This window comes from Egretta garzetta, unplaced genomic scaffold (genome assembly GCF_000687185.1).
Source record: "Egretta garzetta isolate BGI_Z169 unplaced genomic scaffold, ASM68718v1 scaffold404, whole genome shotgun sequence".
NCBI classification, from domain to species: Eukaryota; Metazoa; Chordata; class Aves; order Pelecaniformes; family Ardeidae; genus Egretta; species Egretta garzetta.
Window position 1 is genome coordinate 927,185 of NW_009259323.1, and position 20,604 is coordinate 947,788.

Consider the following 20,604-nt stretch of genomic DNA (forward strand, 5'->3'; position numbering starts at 1 on the left):
AGCTGTACAGACCCCCCTTGTGCCACCACTGGGGTGACATCCCCTCACTCCCTTTTTAATTCAGCGGTACGACATGGTAAACATCAAATGTAACACTGGTGGAAAATCTTATTGGTAGGGTTTATTTACCCTCAGCTTTTCAGTGCTGTTGTAGCAAAGTACTATTGAACTCTTTCCTACTCACAGGAAAACCAAGTTTTCTCTCTGCTCTTAAATGCTTTGCATGACAGCTCTTTGTTTACAGCATTAAGGTCTGGAAATGAGAACTTGCAAAGTTTGCTCTCCAAATAAAACATAATAAAACAAAACCACTTGCCTGGCTTCCTGTAGCTAACTCTTTCATGTTTTAAAGCCACACCTATTTAAAAACTGTGGTGGTCCATCTGTCCCCCGCACCCCTTTTCTCTCCTGGACCACTTCACAACCTCAGGAATTCCCACCAGACCTTGGCCTTTGTGTAATGAGTTGGACAGCGCCCCTTAACTGTACCAGGAACTCCTATGTGGCTGAGGCAGGGAGTGGCACTGTCTGTACCAAAAACACCGGTTGACTGGTCAACTGGTCAAGGCGAGCAGCGAGGACAGGAACAATCAGTTATCCCCAACAGCCTTGGAATGTTCCTTACCTGGGTTGCCACCCAAGCGAAGTGGTACCATCGTTACTGGAATTCCAGTAATTACCAGCAGGATTATGGTCAGTGTGCAAGTTTATGAATGACAAAAGCCAATCATCTCATGACCCTGTAAAACACTGGTCCTATGTGAGGCCCTTTGAGCTCTCCTGGACCACAGTGGGCTGTGACCAGCAGCTCCTTCTGAGTGGGAAAACGCTCCGAGTTTGCAAACTCTTCAGTTTGCTAAATTGGAGGTCCATTGCCAAAAACTGACTGTAGAGTCTGGGCTGAAACCCTTCACTCCTTGTGGCTCAACCCTCACCTGTCAAGAAATGCCAAGACATTAGGCAAGAATATTTCACTGAGATTGAGGGGAATGTTTAGCAGGTATACCTTTACATATATATATATATATGTATATATATAATCATACCTATGTGTATGCATGTGCAAATTAAGTAACCTGTAAATGTGTGATTTAATTACAAATTGAGTCTTAGACTGCTGCTAGAGACATATTATCCTTAGACATAAACCATTGACCAAGTCTGAGACTAAGATTGGGCTGAGCTGCACCTAGACTCCTCTCAGGAGTTTAGAAAGCAAGGGGGTCTGCTCTGAACCTTGTGACTCAGCGGGAAGGTCCTCTTCATTCTCTGCATCCACGGTCTCTCTGTGAACCACTCCAACTCGAGTGTAACTTAATTGTCCTTTGTGTGCTTCTTCCATGCAGTAATAGAGTGAACCCCGCCATTTCTGAACCCTTAACTAGGTCACTGTTTTGATTAAAACAAATCTTGTCGAATCACCTTGTTAATCGACTGGTGATAGAGTGCTATTAAAATACCACATTCCAAACCTGGGATTTTCTATAGAGGCATAAATAAATTCTAAACTGCTACTAAATCAAATTATGTAAAGACTCTCATTCACAACACAGAAGACTCCACAATTTCCAGCAGTTTTTGAAGCACAGTGCTCTATCCTATGTGTGGTTGAATATCTTCATCATTCTAAGTTACCATATATATGGCATTTGTTACCAGTACATATGCACCCACAGGAAAACACATCTAAACACATACAAGCATCTAAATAAAAAATAATCATGAAGTGATTTATTTTGAAATTACGTTTTTGGGGAAATCTCACATTCAGTGAAAGTGAACCTGGCATTCTTAAGTCATTGTGCATACTCTGCAACAGTAATAGAGAGCAGCACTCAATCTGGAAAGGAAGAACGTGAATATTCACCAGGCCAGACCATGAGTCATGGCATGAACACACACGCACCATTACATAAAAGACATGTGCCCATTTTTAGGGGAATAGTGGCAACTCATGTGTTACTTAAGAAGGCAAATTTCTTAATCAAGCAAGAAATCTTTTGATGTTGCCTTTGTAGCTTTCCTTTCTCTCCAGCTTTCTGTGTTCCAAAATCAGACCAGTTGGGTAACATCACTCCTTTTCTAATGAAGAAACTGGGATTTATTATGCAGTGATGTGGGGCACATCCTGCACCACATTCCACACATGATCCAGGGAGAACCCTGGGCTCAGGCGGCTCAACCCATCACGCCTGTGCCACGGCCTGGTACGCCACCAGGACATGGCTGCTCACCATGGGGTTCACATGGCTGAAGTCTCCTCTCCCTTAAATTCATTTTCCCAGTAAGCACCTGAACGTGCAGAACCCTCTAATTCAAAGCTCAGAGCACTATTTATTCTAAATTATAAGCTCTTTAATAGAAGCTTCCTACCTAAAGTGGTGATGCATTATTAATATATGCCATGGAATGTCCCTCCTGTTGTCAGTGCTGCCTGAGCATCTTAAAAAAAATAAAAAAATAAAAAAAATCACAGCATCAGATAAGCCAGGGAAAAACAAAGCAAAGGGCAAAGCATAATAAAAAGTGTCCCTAACAAACTGACAAACCACTCAGGGCTTTTATTATAACAGTATAATTAAATATGTGTTTTCACATACCTGTACAATGTCATAAAAGGGATTATTGAAATATTCATGAGTTACTTGACTTATCTGTATCTCATACATAGCAACAGCTGATATAAGAACAATTACATAGAAAATGTAGCTATTCATAGCAAGAATAACCAAAGGTTACTACTGTATGGATAATGCTCACAGAGTGATTCAAACCCAGCTTCAGAAGCATGCAGCCACTTACACACCAAAGCTCTGGTCCCACCACTGCAACTCTTCCTTAAGGTCTATGGAAATGCTCTACTGCCTTCCCCAGCAGAGAAGGGGACCATGACCTGGCAGCTGTATTTTTCCTTCTCTTCCAGTTTTACAGGCTCTGACGTGGCTATTTAATATATGAGGAATACATTGGATCCTAGGAACGTTAGGGAACAAAGACTGATAAAAGGTAAGTTAAGTAATTCCTTAAAGACCTTGAAAAAAAACCCCCACACCCCAAAAAACCAAAACCCAAACACACACACACAAAGACAACTGCAAAAATGCAAGGTTGGTTTGTTTGTTTTTCTTTCTTTCTTGGGAAGACTGATTCGTATGGACCTGAAAGGGGACAGATGACAGTATAAATTCAGAAAACCAACACTTCTCTGATCTAAACCGATCACAATTGGGTATTTTGGTAAATCAGTACTAAGGGAAACCCTAAAGACAAAAGTAGGTAGGAAAGAAAACTGTTAACAACAGGCATTAAAAAAAACCCAAAAGGACAACGAACAACATCAGACTGAACCAGTTAAAAGAACTGGTCTGTGTGATGCCTGTATTTAAAGATAGAAAATGACCAACACAGTTATAAACCTCTTAGTTTGATCTTAACCAGGCAAAATTTCAGAACAGATTTTAAAGGAAAATTAAAGACATGAAGATACATGGAAAATGCTATAAAATGCAACATGAGTTTCCCAGATGTACATTGTAACAGTCTTGACTTAGTGTCTTGGGATTTTGTTTGTTTGTTCTTTAACACCCCCTTCTCTAGGCAAAAAAAAAAACACCAAACCCCCCAAAACAAAGCAGTGGTTCCAATATACACAGACTTCATTAAATCATTTAATACGGTGTCACAAGGGAAATTATTAGGTAAACTCCAGAGAAAGAGACAAAGAGAGCAATTGTGAAACCACTATGGAACTGGCTGCAGAGGAGATGAAAATGGATGAGGCTGAAAAACCAAGCCCTGGTCTGGAAGTAAGCTGTTTGCTGAGGATGGCAAAGTTTGATTTTTTTATTTTTTTATTTTTATTTTTTTTAAGTGATGCCAAACCAAAACATTGACTTTGGGAATTAAATGTACTGATGATTCAAAACCAGGATGCAACACCCACATTGGGAAAGGCTGGAACATCACACAGGAGAAGCTGAATGGCTTTGCGGACTGAACTAATCACATAACTAACAATGAAATGTGATAATACAAACTATAAATAACTAAGAGAATTTGGCTGTAAACTAAGAGTTTATCAGTTGGAAACAAAGATAATTACTTCAGCATCTGAGCCACACGTCAGCACAAGAGGGACATGAAAGACAAATATAATCTAAGCTATATATGCATACACCAAGCAAGGGATTTCTTGTAAAGATAAGGAGAAATTAATTCCACTGGCACAAGACACTTGAGTCCTAATACTTGTATTTTTACTCAATAATCTTCTGTTTTCAAGAAAGATCATTCAAACAGGAACAAGCCTGTGCATTCATGGGCAGGAGCATCCTGCCTGTGAGCCAGCTCCAGGCAGCAGGCCATGGAGACACGCCTAAGATGTGTTAGTGCACCGAGAAGCTGAGAAAGCACCAGCGACTGCTGTGCCATATGGACACAGCCAGGCAGACCAGCACCGGCACATACCTAGCCAGCTCAGAGCCTGGGCAAAGCGAGTGTGGCTGAGCTACACTCATCCATGGGGACAGCAGAACAAGAGAGTCATCTGAGAAGAAAAGACTAAAAGGCTTGGCTTGTTTAACCATACAAGGGGACAACATGTGGTAGACTCCAACAAAGCAGAACCGACCACCACCACCACCCCTGTGTCCCCATTGCACTTGGTTCTATAGGCTTCACTGAGGCAGGGTTGTAGTCGTGACTCTCACTTCAAAGAAAAGAGATTCCTTGCACAGGCAGGTTTGTAATATCTAGGCAAGGGCTCTCGTACACATTTCTGAATTGCAAGTACTCCTCTGCCTTTCTTAGCAAGTTCTGCATTTGCAAGAAAGTACATTTTCTTCTTCAGCTACATCAATCATCTAACTGGTCTTTAGCATCTCAATGATTACAGGGTTCTCTATGTACCAACTTCTCTCACCCCCTCTTCCTCACTCCCACATCATTAGAACTTGCGCCTCAGCTGCTCCATCATCACCCACAGCACCACAGGGTGGTAACATGGGTTACCCACACCCTACTGACCTCACCCTCCCATTGACATGCACCCAGACGAGCTTCAAGGAGGCTGACCCACAGATTCAGCCCAAGGGGCCATCAGCACTCCTCCCTCCAGCCAGCTTTCCTCCCAAAATCCAGGATCCCAAGTTTCACCCATTTTCCCTTCTTTCTCTGATCAGCACAGGGCTACAAAAATGATCCAAGGGCTGGAGCACCTCTCCTATGAGGAAAAGTTGAGAGACTTGGGCTTGTTCAGCCTGGAGAAGAGAAGGCTGCGGGGAGACCTGACTGCAGCCTTTCAGTACTTAAAGGGGGCCTACTGGAAAGAAGGGGACAATATTTTTAGCAGGACTGGCTGTGACAGGACAAGGGGTAATGGTTTTAAAACTAAAACGGGGTGGGTTTAGACTGGATATAAGGAAGAAATTCTTTACAATGAGGGTGGTGAAACACTGGAACAGGTTGCCCAGAGAGGTAGTGGAGGCCCCATCCCTGGAAACATTCAAGGCCAGGTTGGACGGGGCTGTAAGCAACCTGGTCTGGTTAGCAGTGTCCCTGCTCACTGCAGGGGGGTTGGACTAGATGACCTCTAGGGGTCCCTTCCAACCCAAAACATTCTATGATTCTATGTACACAGGCACCTTGCAAGCCTGCTTTCCCTTTTCAGCATTGAATAGAGACAGTTCAATACCTTTTAAAATTTGTTCTAACAACATGGCTTTTTGATTAAATCTTATTATCTAGATTTTTAAAAAAAGTCTTATTAGCCTGATTTTTTAAAAAAAACAGTATTTTGTTTCATTTCTTTAATTCCTTTCCTAGGCCTTATAGCTGAAAGACAGAAGGGGCCAGAAATCAAGATGTTTGATCAGCTTTGGGTTTAGTAATAAAGAAAGAAAAAGCTAGAAAGACTATTAAAAATCTTTAATTACTTTTCCTTTTTCCCCAAAATTGTTCTGGGGAAACCACACTCCAGTATGAACTAAATTTATACTGATTTTCTTAATACAATGACATGAATTTGAGCTATTTTCCCCTACTTTGCTTATTGTTATTTAACTTCAGTTAATGCCCTACTATTTCATACTACTAATTCACGTTAATTCTCCTTAGACTGATGAAGCAACTCTATTACGAACTGTATGTTTTTTCCCTTCATTTCTTTTCACCCTTTTGAGAAATGTAGTAATTAACAGCAAATGTTTTTCTGTATGTTCCACGGCTCTAAAAGCAAACAAACACCCCCACCCCTGCTGACTGCTTCGTGCCATGAGAGGTCACTTCAATCTGGATGCCTTATTCCAGGTAAATTCTGCATCATGCTGATGCTCTCAGACTAAGCCAAGGGCAGATTCTGAGCTCTTACACTGTAGTAAATCACAAATATCTTCAATTAAACAAGAAGGCCCAATCACCCCTCTGGTCAGACAGACCTCAGTATAGTCACTCTTGATTTGTAACTAGAAAATAGGCCAATTGCATTGAAAAAATCTTCAACAAGATTAGAAGCAGGCTTTTTATTTAGAGAAATAATTTAATTTTTAAAGCATTTGACAATTTTAATAGATATCATCTATGAATAAGCCAGGGTGTGCAATATGCCTGAAGCAAGAAGAAAAAGGCTCATTAACTTTGAGAGAATAGACAGATGGGCACGTTGGGGTAGAGCTCTGACAGCTCCCGAATTATGTAAGAAGCGAAGAGTGAGGAGTCGGATGCCACGCACACGTGTGAAGGAGTCATTTCCATGGGAGCAAATTGCAGTGACACAACTGTCATCTATGACATCAGTAAATGAGTCAGGAAAAACGAAACATAATGGAAAATACTTCACTTTCTAGCATGACGTGAAAGGCAAGGAGGTCTATGAAAGTTGATGCCATTTGGATTAACCCGGTTCTCCTTATGAGCATGCACATGAAAGAAGGATGTTGTACAATTTGGATTCTACCACAAGCAGAGTGCGTGAGGCATGCTGAAACTGCAGCAGAGGTGGCTGGTGCTGCAAAGAGCAGGCAGATGCTTGGCTGCATTAACAAAATGTGTAGGACCACAGCAAAGAAAATGAAAACAGGGAGAAGCTGTAGACAAAACCAGGAATATAAAGATGGAGAAAATATGAAGGTTAAAGACTAGCACAGAAGCAAACACTATAATGTAAATACAACCCCTGGTCTAAAGGACAGTCTACGAAGGAAAACTAGCATTTAGAAGTAAAGGAACACTGGTATTTAGAAGTGGTATCATTCAAACAGGATGCAAAGCAGCCATTTCCTTTTTTTAAAGGAATATTTTTCCTGCATTTACCTAAAATTTAGGTGAAATTTGCCAGGTGCACCAGCAGGGTTTTCCAGCCAGGCTGGGGATGACTACTGTGTTGTGGTCAGCGACCCAAAGAGAGCCGTCCCCGCAGAAGTGATGGGTGACAGAAGACCAACACCTCCTTATGCAGGTCACACGGGCACAAGTATATCAGAGGGAGGTGGTCAAACACACTTTTAATAAACTCTACTAAGGAAAAATAACAAAACTATCAAACCAGTTTATATATGAATCAGGTAGCGTCTGCATTTTAATGGCTGGAACAAAGGCAACTGAACTCTAATGAAGTCAATTTTCTCTCGCAAGTGATTACTAAATTGCTTTCACTTTGTCAGCAAGGCAATATCTATGTGAGTAGCTCAGAGTTAAGGAATTACCAAACCGTCAGTTGTCAAGTGGAGAAAAACATTTTCCCTGCCCTGGGTAAAGCATGTTTGAAAGAGAAACACATCTGTTCCTCTGGTAACAAGCAGCCCATCACAGGATGGAATTACTCTATTAGAAACAACAGGCAGGTCCATCACTCCTGGCTTCTGATCTCTAACAACTTCAGTATCACCACAAACTAAAATAATTCAGGTGCCAGCACTGCTGATTTTAAGTGAATGAGAATTTTCCCACCAACTCCAGTTAAGCTGGAATTTAATTATTTTATGTTTGGTCTCACAAGGAGCAAAACTATATTTGAAGGCAACGGGCATGGTACGTTTTCTGACATCTGAAGTCTTTGAGTTAAGGGTAGGTCTCTTGCTGGAGAAGTTCAAACAAACTAACAGTTTGAGGCAGAAATCACTTTAGTTTGTGATGACAACAATAGCACACAGCAAGCACCGCACAGAGAGACATGAACTAAGGTTGAGGAGTCAGCAGCAGAGCCATCTCTTTGGGTACACAGCCCATTAATTACTTTGCTGATCAGCGTGGGGACAAGTACGGCACAACCACGGCCAGGCTGTGTTTGGGAGTCAGCTCTGTCTTTGCATAGCATGTGCTGCACCACACAGGCACTCCTGCTCCATCAACAGTAGTTTGGGATTCCCAATACACGCACACATTGTGCCAAATAGATACAACTTCTGTGCAGGCTAGATTAATTAATTATGCTGGCCTGTTGACCTACTGGCAAACAGGAAAACCAAAGAGCAGAAGCCCAAAGCCCCGAGTCCTGTATCATTCCCATTTATTTGGGCACGTTTCCTGCACATCCCAGCTGAAGGCAGATCTTCTCCCCTGTATCAGCAGACCAGCGTTTGGAACAGTTGCAGAAACAGGGCTTGGGTATATTTGCACAATAACAATGCAAACATCTCTCGAGTTCTATGACAGTAAAAGTGCATCTTATAGTTGTTTTCCAAACCCACCAACAACTAATTAAATATCCCCATGACCATTTATTTGTATAACAAGCAGCATCAGGCCAGGTAACCCAATATTTTAAGCAACTTTACACCAGGCAGCATAACCATTACAAACATGTTTTGATAAATGGCAGCACTCTAAAAATGAAACAGTTATGTTACTTCCATTAATTAACAGGCAATAATAGTCTTCCATATGCAAATGAGGTAACAAATGTAATTATATAATTTTTAAATTACACTGGCATAGATTTTCTCTTACACACTTCTGATCCTCAAGGAAGACTTGCATATAAAGGTCAAAGACATAGCAAACATTTCTTAGTTCCCAGTTTTCTTGCACTAAAGAAGCACAAATAACAGTTAGAAACACTACTCAGTGAGGCCAAAGTCAGCTTCATCCATGCAGGTCAACAGGAGCACTTCCCATCCCATTGATGATGCTATGAGCCACAGCACCTTGCTGGTGGGATCAGTCTGCAGGGCTGAAATTGTGACCTTTGGCAGCAGAAGTTTGTGCCATGTCTCCTAGTCCATCACTACTCGTTATCTCCTTAATGATTTGGGCGGACTAGGGGACACGGCACAAACTTCTGCTGCCATCACTACTCGTTATCTCCTTAATGATTTGGGGGAAAAAGGCACCGGGCCAGGCACTCCGGCTGATCTGTGAGCATACGGCTTTGAATTCACGACTTCGGCTTGCAGGCCCTTTAATGAAACATCTCTGTAACTCCCCAAAGTAAAATCAAATTCACTTCTGCTGATATGTGATCCTTACATAAGGATGAGGAAGGCAGGATGCAGAAGCCCGTAACACAGAGCTACATGAACATCTGAACCTTACAGAGGAGAAATTCTCACACGGAGTGCAACCCAAGCCTTGTTTCCAGTTACAACACAGGAGTTTCCATAAGATTGCCCTAGGCAGAACTAACTCTGTGTTAACAGGCCTCTCGGTGTCATTAAGAATAATATCTTACTTGAGTGCTTTGTTCTGCAAGTCTGAGCTGTCAAAAAACCAAAGAGTTCAACAAAGATACTGACACAAAACAGGATGATGGTCTCTGCTGGAAAACCCCTTTGAGCAAGAAGAACATAAATAGGTAGTAGATAGCAAAAGCTTGCGCTGGTGGTGATATGCTACTGAACTTGCCAGAACTTCAGAGAAAGCAAGGAGATCTGGCAAAACAGGCGCCTTTATTCCAGACAAACGCTACCAAAACACACACCTGGGAACACCCGGAAATATTGCAGCAGAAAGGAAGACCGGAGGAAGGCAGACACGTCCACCAAAGCGAGGAACACCATACAAGCTGTTGGAAATCTCAGGAATGGAAGCAGCAACCAGCAGTCATTAAACATAACTGGTAGAAATATCAGTTTACAGCTCCTGAGCAAAACTGAGGATTTTGAACCTAGCTGCAGTCTTGGTGTTTATGTACGGCTATGAGAGCTGTTGAGATACAAAGCATTAGAAACCAAACACCTCTGAAACACTGGAGAAAGTCACCCAAGCACAGCTGATACAACCCAAGAAACCCTCTCGCAGTAGCTTGTCTCTGTATCAATAAAAAAAAAGTTGAACAGAAAGAGGATCCTGTTTGAGCCAATGGCAAGTGTAGGCACGTTATCTTACAGTGCTCTCATTACCAGCCAAGTTGTACAACATCACGCTTGCTGAGCACCAAGGGATGGTGTAAGTATTATTACTATGGCATATACTGACCTCAGGAACAGAAACTTCACCAGATGTGAGGACCTGAACCCCACAAAACCAGCAGGCAACTCTGCCCTGGGCACAGAAGAGAAAATCTCTGAAAGTAAGGAAATGTGAACTTAATCCTGCTTTCACTGCCCCAGCAAAGCCATGTGGGAGGGCAGAGATTGTTCAAGCACAGAACTGAGGAGGAAAGCAGAAAAATCCCAACAGCCAAAAAACTAGAGACTGTAACTTCATTGAGGATTCATGAAGCATCAGAGTACCAAGCAAAATTTTTTGTCTTTGATGCTTCTACAGCATTAAATTCATTTAGAAGACTGAAAGAAAATACTTTGCACTTTCTAGATAAAAGCACCGTTGTAGTCATTCAGATGTAGAAGGGCTTTATTCTGCCAAAAATATCAGCACCGTGCTGCAGCCCAGCAGCCCTGAAATGCTACAAGACCCAGCTCTGAATCAGAGCAGCTGATTGATTCAGGAGCAACGACGCTGCACTTCTCCCCTTGATCCTACTCACCACGCCACTGCAGCCCACCGAGAACAAAGCAAGTTCTGCTACTTACACAGCAAGTGAGATAAAACCACTTCGTTCGACAACTTACAGAAAGGGTCACTTCTTGCCAAGCTCCAGAAGAGCTGTGAGGCTTCAGTGACAACACCTAGGAGTGCAATTGGGAGGGCAGGGTACAAAAGGCTGGAAGAACAGGCCTTAGTTGTTGAGAACTAGAGATATTTTGGTAGCTTGCTCATTATAATAATATGTATATTTAAAATACAACGAGTAAAACAAGACCCAGGAAAAGCAAGAGCTTACATCAAAGCCAAATACTCTGTGCAGCTTGCTCCCAGGAGAGAAACAGAGATAGCACCTCACAGGTCTGAATCTTAACATATAACAGGAAAAAAACAGAATAAGCTTTTTTACAGGAACTACTGAAATACAGGACAAAGCTCGAATTTCAATCTTTAAACAACATTATAAAGAATTCTGATAAGCATCTAAAACATTTCTTGGTCCCACTTGCTACTATTTAATAACAAATGAATTCTTTTCACTTCATTTCTTTTAAGCCGCAAAAGCACAGTCCAGTTATGAGAGGTAACAGCAGCGTGAGTTACTCAGACTCCTGCTTTCATATTACTTTGGGAAAAGGGAAACTAGCCTAGCGTTGCCAACTGTCACAGGTTTTTCTCGCAAGTCTTTTAGTATCTTGTGCCTTGGGTTTTTAAATCCCAGCCCTTTGAGGCAGTAGGTCTCACGGCTGCAGATGAAAGATGAAAAACACATCTCCTAAAGGCTTCAAAAATAGAAAGCAAATATAAGCAAACTATATTTACAAAAGCAGGGTGTATTATTTTCTGATCTTGGGCACTTGACTCATGGTTCTAAAAGGCTCTCAAGGCCAGTGACTTTGCACTCAAAAGCTTCAGTGAGAGATTCTTAAAAAGCTCCACATGCAGAACAGTTAAAATTTAAGGGAAGGGTTCAAACTTTATATTTGACACCATCCTTCTACCACAACACTGTTTGCAGATGTCCCCAGAATAACACACTGTATTCCCCAAAGCTAGCGTTTAAGTTTGCAGGGTTCCACAATGCTGCTCTTCCCCAAACAAACCCACACTCCAACTTGCATCTCTCAACTGTGGCAAACCTAAGGAGAGGCCAGGCAGCAGGGAACAAGGCCCTAATGCTCCTGTACGTTGCGCTGTGAGCAAGCCATGGCACCCTATCCCTTTCCAGCATAATGCAAGTGGGATCCACAGTCTGGTTAGGCCACAGCTGGGGCAAATCAGTCTCTGGGATGAACCAGATCAGGGCAAGTTTCCCCTGTAACACTATGGATGTTTGCTCAGACAGGTAACAAACAAGTTTTTAATGTTGTCAGATGGTAACTAATTGCTCTTGTGTGGAAAGGAGCATCCACAGCAGAGCCTACAGCTGGCCAGCAAGGAGCTAGCCTGCCAGCAGGACATCCCACAGCACAGGGGGGCATTATGGCCCAAGAGAGGAGCTCCTAGTACCAAGAGACCTCGTTTGTGCTGGAAAACCTTTTATTTAAAAAAAAAAATAAATCTACAGAGCATCACAGAAACTTAACATGAGCCAAAGTCCATACAAACTTAGTGCATGCGCAGTTTGAACAACAAACCTCCTAAAACAGGAATATTTTTGACATTCACAAGCCTTTTGCCTGCACGTGTTGTGCTGGTAAGTCAGCTGAACATGTTTGCTTACTAGTAAGAAGACCCCAAATTGAAACTGCTTTGGAGAAGGAATTAACCTCTGCTGCCAGTATCACAACAGAAATTTAAGTGGAAGGCCAAAAGAAAATATTATTGGCACACAGAAAAAAAAAAGCAAACCCACACATCCTAACCTTCTGTCCTTCAGGACCCCCAAGAACAGCTTGCTGCACTGATACCCAGGGGCTGACAAAATAAGCAGATAGGACTGTGCTATTTTAACCCACCAGCCTATGCTGCTTAATCACATTTTCCCCAGAGGTGATCACCTAATTGTGTAATTTTCTTTTTCTACACTTTTCTGAAGACAGAAAAGAGAGGCTCTCAATGATACAAAATGCACACAAATAATAGATGAGCAAAGCTATAGTCCTAAACAATTATTCTGGACAAGACAAGGACATCAAAAACTTCTATAACATCTTCTTACCTCTTTTCTTGCTTAGATAAATGTTATTTAGAAGATCTCTTTATCAATACAGGCAGCGTGAAACATGTTTGCTCTGAGATACTTCACACAGAGCTATCAAAAACAAAGCCATCCATACCCAGGTGTGCCTGGTGTGCTGATTTTTATGAGCTTTAGCCTGATTTTGGAGTAACAGCAGCTGTGCACTTAAGCCTCTTCCTCTCTTCCCCCCATGCTTCAACATGCCTCGCTTGCTGAGCTGATACAGTGACAGCAACAAACCGTCAGGGAATTCCTCTGTGCCAGGACTATCCCTTATTTTAGAAGATTTTTTGGTGCTTGTAAGATTTTCCCCAGAATACCAAGCTCTGCACCGTTTTGTGAGATCTAAGAATAGACCCTGCCTGGGCTCTACCAGAATGGCTTACCATGATTTCTTCCCAATTTAGCACCATCCAGCTCAGACTGGAAGGTAATAAGCCTTATATGTATGTGCACAAATATATATATATAAAATATGTGCATGATTTCTATCTCAATCCATTTGTCAGTAATAAATAACTTATTAATAATTTATTTTTCTAAAAAAAATCCAGGGGAGTAAAAGGAAAGAGAATAAAAACAGACGCCTGGGTTTGGGGCATTTCCTCTATCACAACCTTTGCCTCATATCCCTGTTATCTGGGAAGGGACCTTCTTACCTGGAAGGGGTTTGGGGAGAATTCAGAGTTGAGCACCATCTTCCTACATGACTGAAAATAGTATCTTCCACCCCTCCTTTTCCCCATGACAGCTGTATCCTGGGGTACCACCAGGTTCTTTCCAAAACAAATGTGGCACAGCTGCTATGATTTATCTTCACAGCTCATAGCTTGGAGTTACAGACAGAAAATACATATAACAAGGGAACATCTCCACTGTATGTTCCTGCAGGCTGGAAGAGTTCCCTCAGCTGCAAGGAGGATGGTGCAAATTGCCTGAAAATGTTGAAGCAGCATACCCAACCGGCTAGCCCCATGTTATGTTTTTCTACGAATCTGGGGGACTGTCACTGGGTTTGGTGAGTTGTCCAGCTTCTGCAGCAGGAAAAGTTTCCCTTTGCCCTAGGCAGAGGAAAAGGCTTCTGCAAGTGTGAATAAACCAACAGAGAATTGCAGGAAGGGTTCTTTTTCCTAATTACCCCATAAAATCCCTGCAATACATGTCACAGGTACACAAGCTTTCATAAAATGAGAGTCAGTAAAGCAGCAGCTCTTGCACATAACTTTCCTCTGGGCCCTGGCATGGGCTGCATGTTGTGTGAGTGCCAGTGCCGCTCCAGGATCTTGCTCTGCAAGATCAACATCACAGATCCCCCGCTCCTGCCCACCCCGGTGCTTGCACTGCCATAGAGGAGACACCGATGTCTGAAAGATCAGTCCTAATATGCCCAACCCATAACAATTTCATTACAAGCTGGGAAATTGCAGATAAAACGCACTGCTGTAAGTACACTAGTGTGGTTTTAATTCATTTTAGTAGTAGTTATTATGTTTTAGTTTTCTGTGTCTTCTTCCCTGCAGAATTTGGGGTTCTTCAAAATGCAGAAACTAAGGCTAGCAAGTGCACAAGCCATTACTGTAGACCCTTACTCCTTTTGACATTAAAAATACCCTTGTCTCCATCTGAGGAGATCAGGCATCACTGCTCAACAGTCTTCACACAAAGTCTTGGATGTCCTGGAGCATGGAGCTGATTTCCCACCATATCAGGGCAGTTCGGGGTATCACTAAACAGAAATGGGAGTTAAACCGTTTATAACTGGTTCAATGGGCTGTGTTGGTATCAGGTAGGTTATAGGTATTGGGATGTATTTATCCAGTTTTCCCCTTTGTATAAAGGGACTAAACCAGAGGTGTGAAAAAGTAATTGCTATCTCCTAGAAGAATGGGATGGTTCAGTTCTGCTATGTCCATTTAACGACTAGTAAAGATTGTTTATTCTCTCATATGCTCTTGTGCCATAAAGACTGCTCAAAGTAAACGGATCTGCTTTATCTTGACACCTCTGATAAATTCTGGCTCTGTAAAAATCCTGTTTACTTATTTTGCTTGCAAATGGTAAGATGCAATGAAGAGAATATTTATTACTAGAGTTAGTTGGGAATAGTTCCACAAAACTTTTTTTTCTTGCCAAAAAAATGTGTTAAGTCAACACAGAAACTTTTTTTGCCGGGAAACAGTTTTGTTGCATTTCTCAACAGAAAGTACTGGGGAAAATTTCATTTTTACAGTTGGAAAACAAAAATAATCCTGAAGTTTGAAATTACTTTTTCAGTTTTATATTTAACAAAGCAGTAGCAAAAAAAGATCACCTTAAAAATTGTATACAAATCAAAGATTTCAGGAGGTCAAAATGACCCAGATTGACCCAAATTTATTTCTTGTTGAGATTTTTAGTTTACATACGCCTTTTGACATTTTTACACTTTCTGAGATTTCACACAGGAAAAAAAAAATTAACTCTGAAATAACAGTTGTGGGCTAGAAAAGCTGTTTCCCACCTAGCACTAGTTATGTTATTAGGCTAGCAGTGAAAGAGAGAGAGACACCATGTTACTCTCTGGATCTAACTACTTCTTCTATCATGCTAAGATAAAAATGTGTGAACATCAACCACATGGAATGCAAGTTCTTTGTTTTTCTTTTCCTAATGAACTGTGCAAAGAATGCAGCATAATTATGCCTTCAAAAGAAACTACTACACTACCAGAGATACTAAAAAAGCTCTGTTCTTTGGCTGGCACCCATCTCTGCAAATGCTGTCACAACAGTCTCCAAACTGTCACTTCAGCAACTGCCCCTCACAGGAAAAACATATTTCTTCTAATTAGCCAAAATTCTAACTCCATGTTTGAAGAGTATAATTTGATCTTTTCTCTAGAAACTCATTAACCACTTGAGTTTAATTATTAACATATGCTTTAAAAATTCACTGAATTAACTATCAATTGTGTGAGTGCAGCTGCAGTACGCGGGCATGCCACCAGGGGAGGTGGTGTGGTCCATGTCCACCTAAAAAACCTCTGAATGTCCAAGAGATGTAGCTTCTACCTCTGGGTCTGCCATCGGCTCACTGGGTGACTTTGGGCAGGTTAACCCCTTTTCCTTTTCCTTCTAAATCTATTTAGGATGGTCAGGATATGAATTATTTGGAGCAGGGACTTCTCCTCCCCTTTCTCCTTCATCATTCCCACCATGTTTAATAAAGTGCCCAATATAATAGGACACTGAGGTCATCATTGCACTAATAACTGCTGGGTCATGCTCCTGATGTTGTGTCTGGTAAAGCAAAGCTCCCAATATGAGAAAAAATTTAATGTAAAAATTCATGCCAAGGTAGGGCTCAATGTTAGGTTTACTTGTGCTGGGGCTCCCACAGGGCCTGGAAGAGCACAAAACACGCTGAAAGTGCTTGGTCTTCTGGGATAAAACTGAACAATACTGATTCCTCAATGGAAACCTTTCAAAGAAGTAGAAATCCATGATTTATTCAGTAACAAACAGGCTTTCAAACAGCATTGTAAACACTGAATGTGCAGACACATGCTTCCACTTGGCCTCAGTTATAAAATGTGGTGATTTACAAATCCAGGACATCCAGGAAACTCCTTTTTTTTTTTTTCAGATGCAGAAAGATATAATCAGAAAGCCATTTTCTGAGAAAAGCTCTTCAATTTGATTAAAAAAAAACCCCAACAAACCAATCCCCAAACCAAACAACTAACCACTTCTTTTGGTTGAAATCAAGCGAGTACACGTGTTCAATGCTTCTCTTAAAAATAAACAGACACAAGGTTCCATAGGTTTTCTTTGGTCTCATGAGGACCATTTCTCATAGCCTCTATGGGTGAGTACCTCCACGTTAAGGATTTTCTGAGTCCTTTTAAATTCTCCAGCTGGTATTTGCTGCAGTGTTTTGGATATGCAGAAATCTGTGAAACTCCCCAGGAAACTGAAGGGCTCCAAGAACCAGCTCTCTGCTATTTGGATGCTAACTCCAACATTTTTGCTTCACAGCAAAGGAACATAACAGAAGTTACTTTTTTGTTACCAGATTTGACACACTTAGGCAGCCTTAAAAAAATCAGTGATATAAAGGAGCTAGCTGAAAAGTAAACCTTTCCAAGTTCCCAGTGTCATAAGATATTTTCAGATTAATAAAGGCATATATTTACGCAAGAACTTCTACATAAACTGTAATATCAGTCTGCATGAGACTCAGGTGCTTTTGTTACTTCTGCATTTGGTAAATTCAGGCGTAACGATTCCTGCAGTCCTTTGGCTTTTACAAACAGGTATGATTGACAGCCTCTAAATGCTCTGCTTTTCATAACAACCGTGATTGACAGCCCCTTGGGGTATAGCCCAGTCAGTCTAACAATGTTATTGTTCTCTAATAATTACCTGATAATTTTTTTTTAATGTGTTGCTGTTAGTTATGGTTCAACTAAGTAAGAGTCCTCAGAACTTTTCAAAAGTTTGTTTAACTTGTGTTGATTTGGGGCCGCCTTTCTGTGAGCCTGATTCTGTGGCAGCACTGGGATTGCAGACATTAGTGCCCAAGGTGCACTGGCTGTCGATCTACCTGTAATTGATGCTTTCCCTGGAAAACAGAACATATTAAAGCCCAAACATGTGACAATCTGTGTGTCATTTTGGCATATATCACTCACACAGTTTTTGTACAAAGCGAAATGTTTCTTAACATAATAGTCCCCAGAGCATAGGAATATAGCTAGTAGTTTGTATGCATCTAGGGCCAGAGCCTTGCGTAGGATGCATGCCTGTAGCTGAGCTCAGTTCAGCACAATTTATTACTTCCAAGCTGCTCAAGATGGCAGCTTGTTTAACTTCTGCTGAAAACAATAATTGAGATTTTTCCGTCTTACAGAAAGATCATCCTCAAGAACACTCAGCCAGGGGAGCAACTTATGTGAATCATTAGCAGAAAATCATAACCCAGTAGGGTCACTTTTCCACATATTTTCTGGTACCTACAAAATAAAATGAACTACGTTCTTTTCATATGAAGCAAGTCAACCGTAGCGCTGTATACTGGAGAATGACAATCCTAGTTAGGAAATGCTCAACCCTTTTACCCTTGTACTAGGCATAAATCCAAGCTGGCATTCTTCTGAAATTTGAAAGTGTACCTTTTTCACCTCTGTCTTGATTTTCACATAGGATGGAAGTGGGCAGGGTGGAAAAAAGAAAACCCACATTCTCAGATTTCCACCTGAGGAAGGCTCAAGAATCTCCTGGATTTTTGCACACCTATGAAGTTGACCTTGGCAGAGCAGATTGAAGTTGAACAAAACATTACTCCCACATCAAAGTAGTACTGGGAATGAACCTTAGTCTGGGTGGCTAACTTGCCAATTACAAATCACACCACCTATTTTGGAAACTTCATGAATGTTTTTTCTTGAGGGTGTTGAAAAAAAATTATAAAACCCACCTACTTTGCAAGAAAGGCAAAAAAAGTTTTCTGTCAGAGTGCTATTAAAAGTATATTGTTATATTATATTTAGCTACTCTTAAAAGGACCAATAAACAAAAAAAGGCCTTGAAGAAGAAAGTACGCTCAGTCTGGGTCTTTCCAAAGATTTCTGGTTCTACACTGGTGTGCTGAAAATATCAGGTATCAGAAGGAGAAAGCTGAGTGTCCTTCTGCGACTTTGCTTTTTGAAAACAGAGCTGTGGATCTTGAGCACAGTTTTGTAGTTCACTTGTTTGGTTGCCTTTTCAAGAACTGGTCTAAAGTTTGGCTTCTGTACCAATGCACACCAAACATCACCAAACATACTATAGATCCAGGACTTGGATTTGCGTACATAATACTGGAATATAAAGTCTTTTGTTCATGTTTACTACAAATGAAAGCAAGTACACAATGCACAGACTGTATAGCCAATTCTGCTCATAAACATTTGTTCACACAGATCTAGGGCTACATTGGGGCCATTAGAACAGTTGGGCCTTTATTCTTTGTTAATTTGCTCTCTAGTACCTCTGAATTTTATCAACATATTTATAGAACTGGCCATTTCAATAATGTATTATCTATAGGTCTGACTCCAACCTCTAATTATCCATAAAGCAAATTCTGTTATCGAGTATTTTGCCCATACTGTAAACATACTGGGCATTTTCTAGAAGTTGGTTTGGAGTTGATAAATTGTGTACAGAACAATGGTGAGGTAATGAACCATTGCAATGACAATGCACTGTCTCACTAGAGACGGGGGAAACTACTCACTGTATACTAGATACAAAGCAGAGGAGAAAAAAATCAGCCATCTGTAACTTATGCAAACACCATGAGCAAGAGCTAAAACCGGCTTCTCACAGATCTTAAGTCAATGGTATCTCTGACCCATTTTTTCAAGGACTTTCAGGATGCCTGAGTTCTCCACCTGTCATCCTCATGCTTTATACCTAGGGACCTGCCCCACCACCAGCAGCAAGAAAGAAATTTCCAAGCAGATGAGAGCAACGTGCTTCTCTGCTATCTAAGGTACAGAGATGTGAGGGAAACAGGCACTGAAGAACCAGCACTTTCGAACTGCCAGAGATGCTGGTTTGCAGGGACTAAGTCTCCTGTGGATCCAGAACTTTTAAAAATCTTAAAAGCAACTGGACTCTTTCTGGTGCTTCCTATGAAATTCCCAGGCATTTCTCTAGCACAGACCAACTCGTACCAGGCACCTTGTCTCGTGGATCCTGTCATTCCCACACTTCACAGATGCATGGTTAGTCTTGGGGCAATTTTGCTGCACGGAAGAGTAAGATGAAGAAAATATTTCATGTAATTTTAGGATTGGAAATGAGGAACAGAAGCCATCAACAGCCAACTCTTCACAGACCACCAGCTGTCCACAAACAAGCTGAAGAAAATCTTGCATATGGAAGTGTTAGCACCATCTAACAACAGCTCATATCAAACAGCTACATAACTACAGTGTGTGTTGAACTAGATATAGAATCATAGAATCATTTGGTCAGAAAAGATCTTTAAGATCATCAAGTCCAACAGTACCTGTCCACCACAAAACCATGTCCCTAAGCACCTCGTCAGCCCATCTTTTAAAAATATCCAGGGATGGGGACACGACCACTTCCCTGGGCAGCCCGTCCCAGTGCCTGACAACCCTTTCAGTGAAGAAATTTTTCCTAATATCTAATCTAAACCTCTCCTGGCACAACTTGAGACCATTTCCCCTTGTCCTATCACTTGTTACTTGGAGAAGAGACCGATCCCCACCTCACTCCCCCCTCCTGACAGGCTGTTGTAAGGAGCGATAAGGTCTCCCCTCAGCCTCCTCTTCTCCAGGCTGAACAACCCCAGGTCCCTCAGCCACTCCCCATCAGCCTTGTGCTCCAGACCCCTCACCAGCTTTGTGGCTCTCCTCTGGACATGTTCCAGCAATGCAACATCTTTCTCGTTAGTGAGGGGCCCAAAACTGAACCCAGTATTTGAGGTGCAGACTCACCAGCACCAAG

The 20,604-nt window shown here is 41.5% G+C and overlaps 1 protein-coding gene across 5 annotated transcripts in view; it reads right to left on the minus strand.

Annotated features, from left to right (window-relative positions):
• Positions 1 to 20,604, minus strand: part of HTR2C (5-hydroxytryptamine receptor 2C) — a 96,798-nt gene that overhangs the window by 53,506 nt on the left and 22,688 nt on the right. Inside the window, exon 1 of one of the 5 annotated variants that reach the window (XM_035892170.1) lies at positions 2,374 to 2,442. The exons of the other annotated variants lie outside the window; for them this stretch is intronic. The gene's annotated coding sequence lies outside the window, so the exon portion shown is untranslated. Of the gene's footprint in view, positions 1 to 2,373; positions 2,443 to 20,604 lie in introns of those variants that run through there. 5 annotated transcript variants of the gene reach the window in all.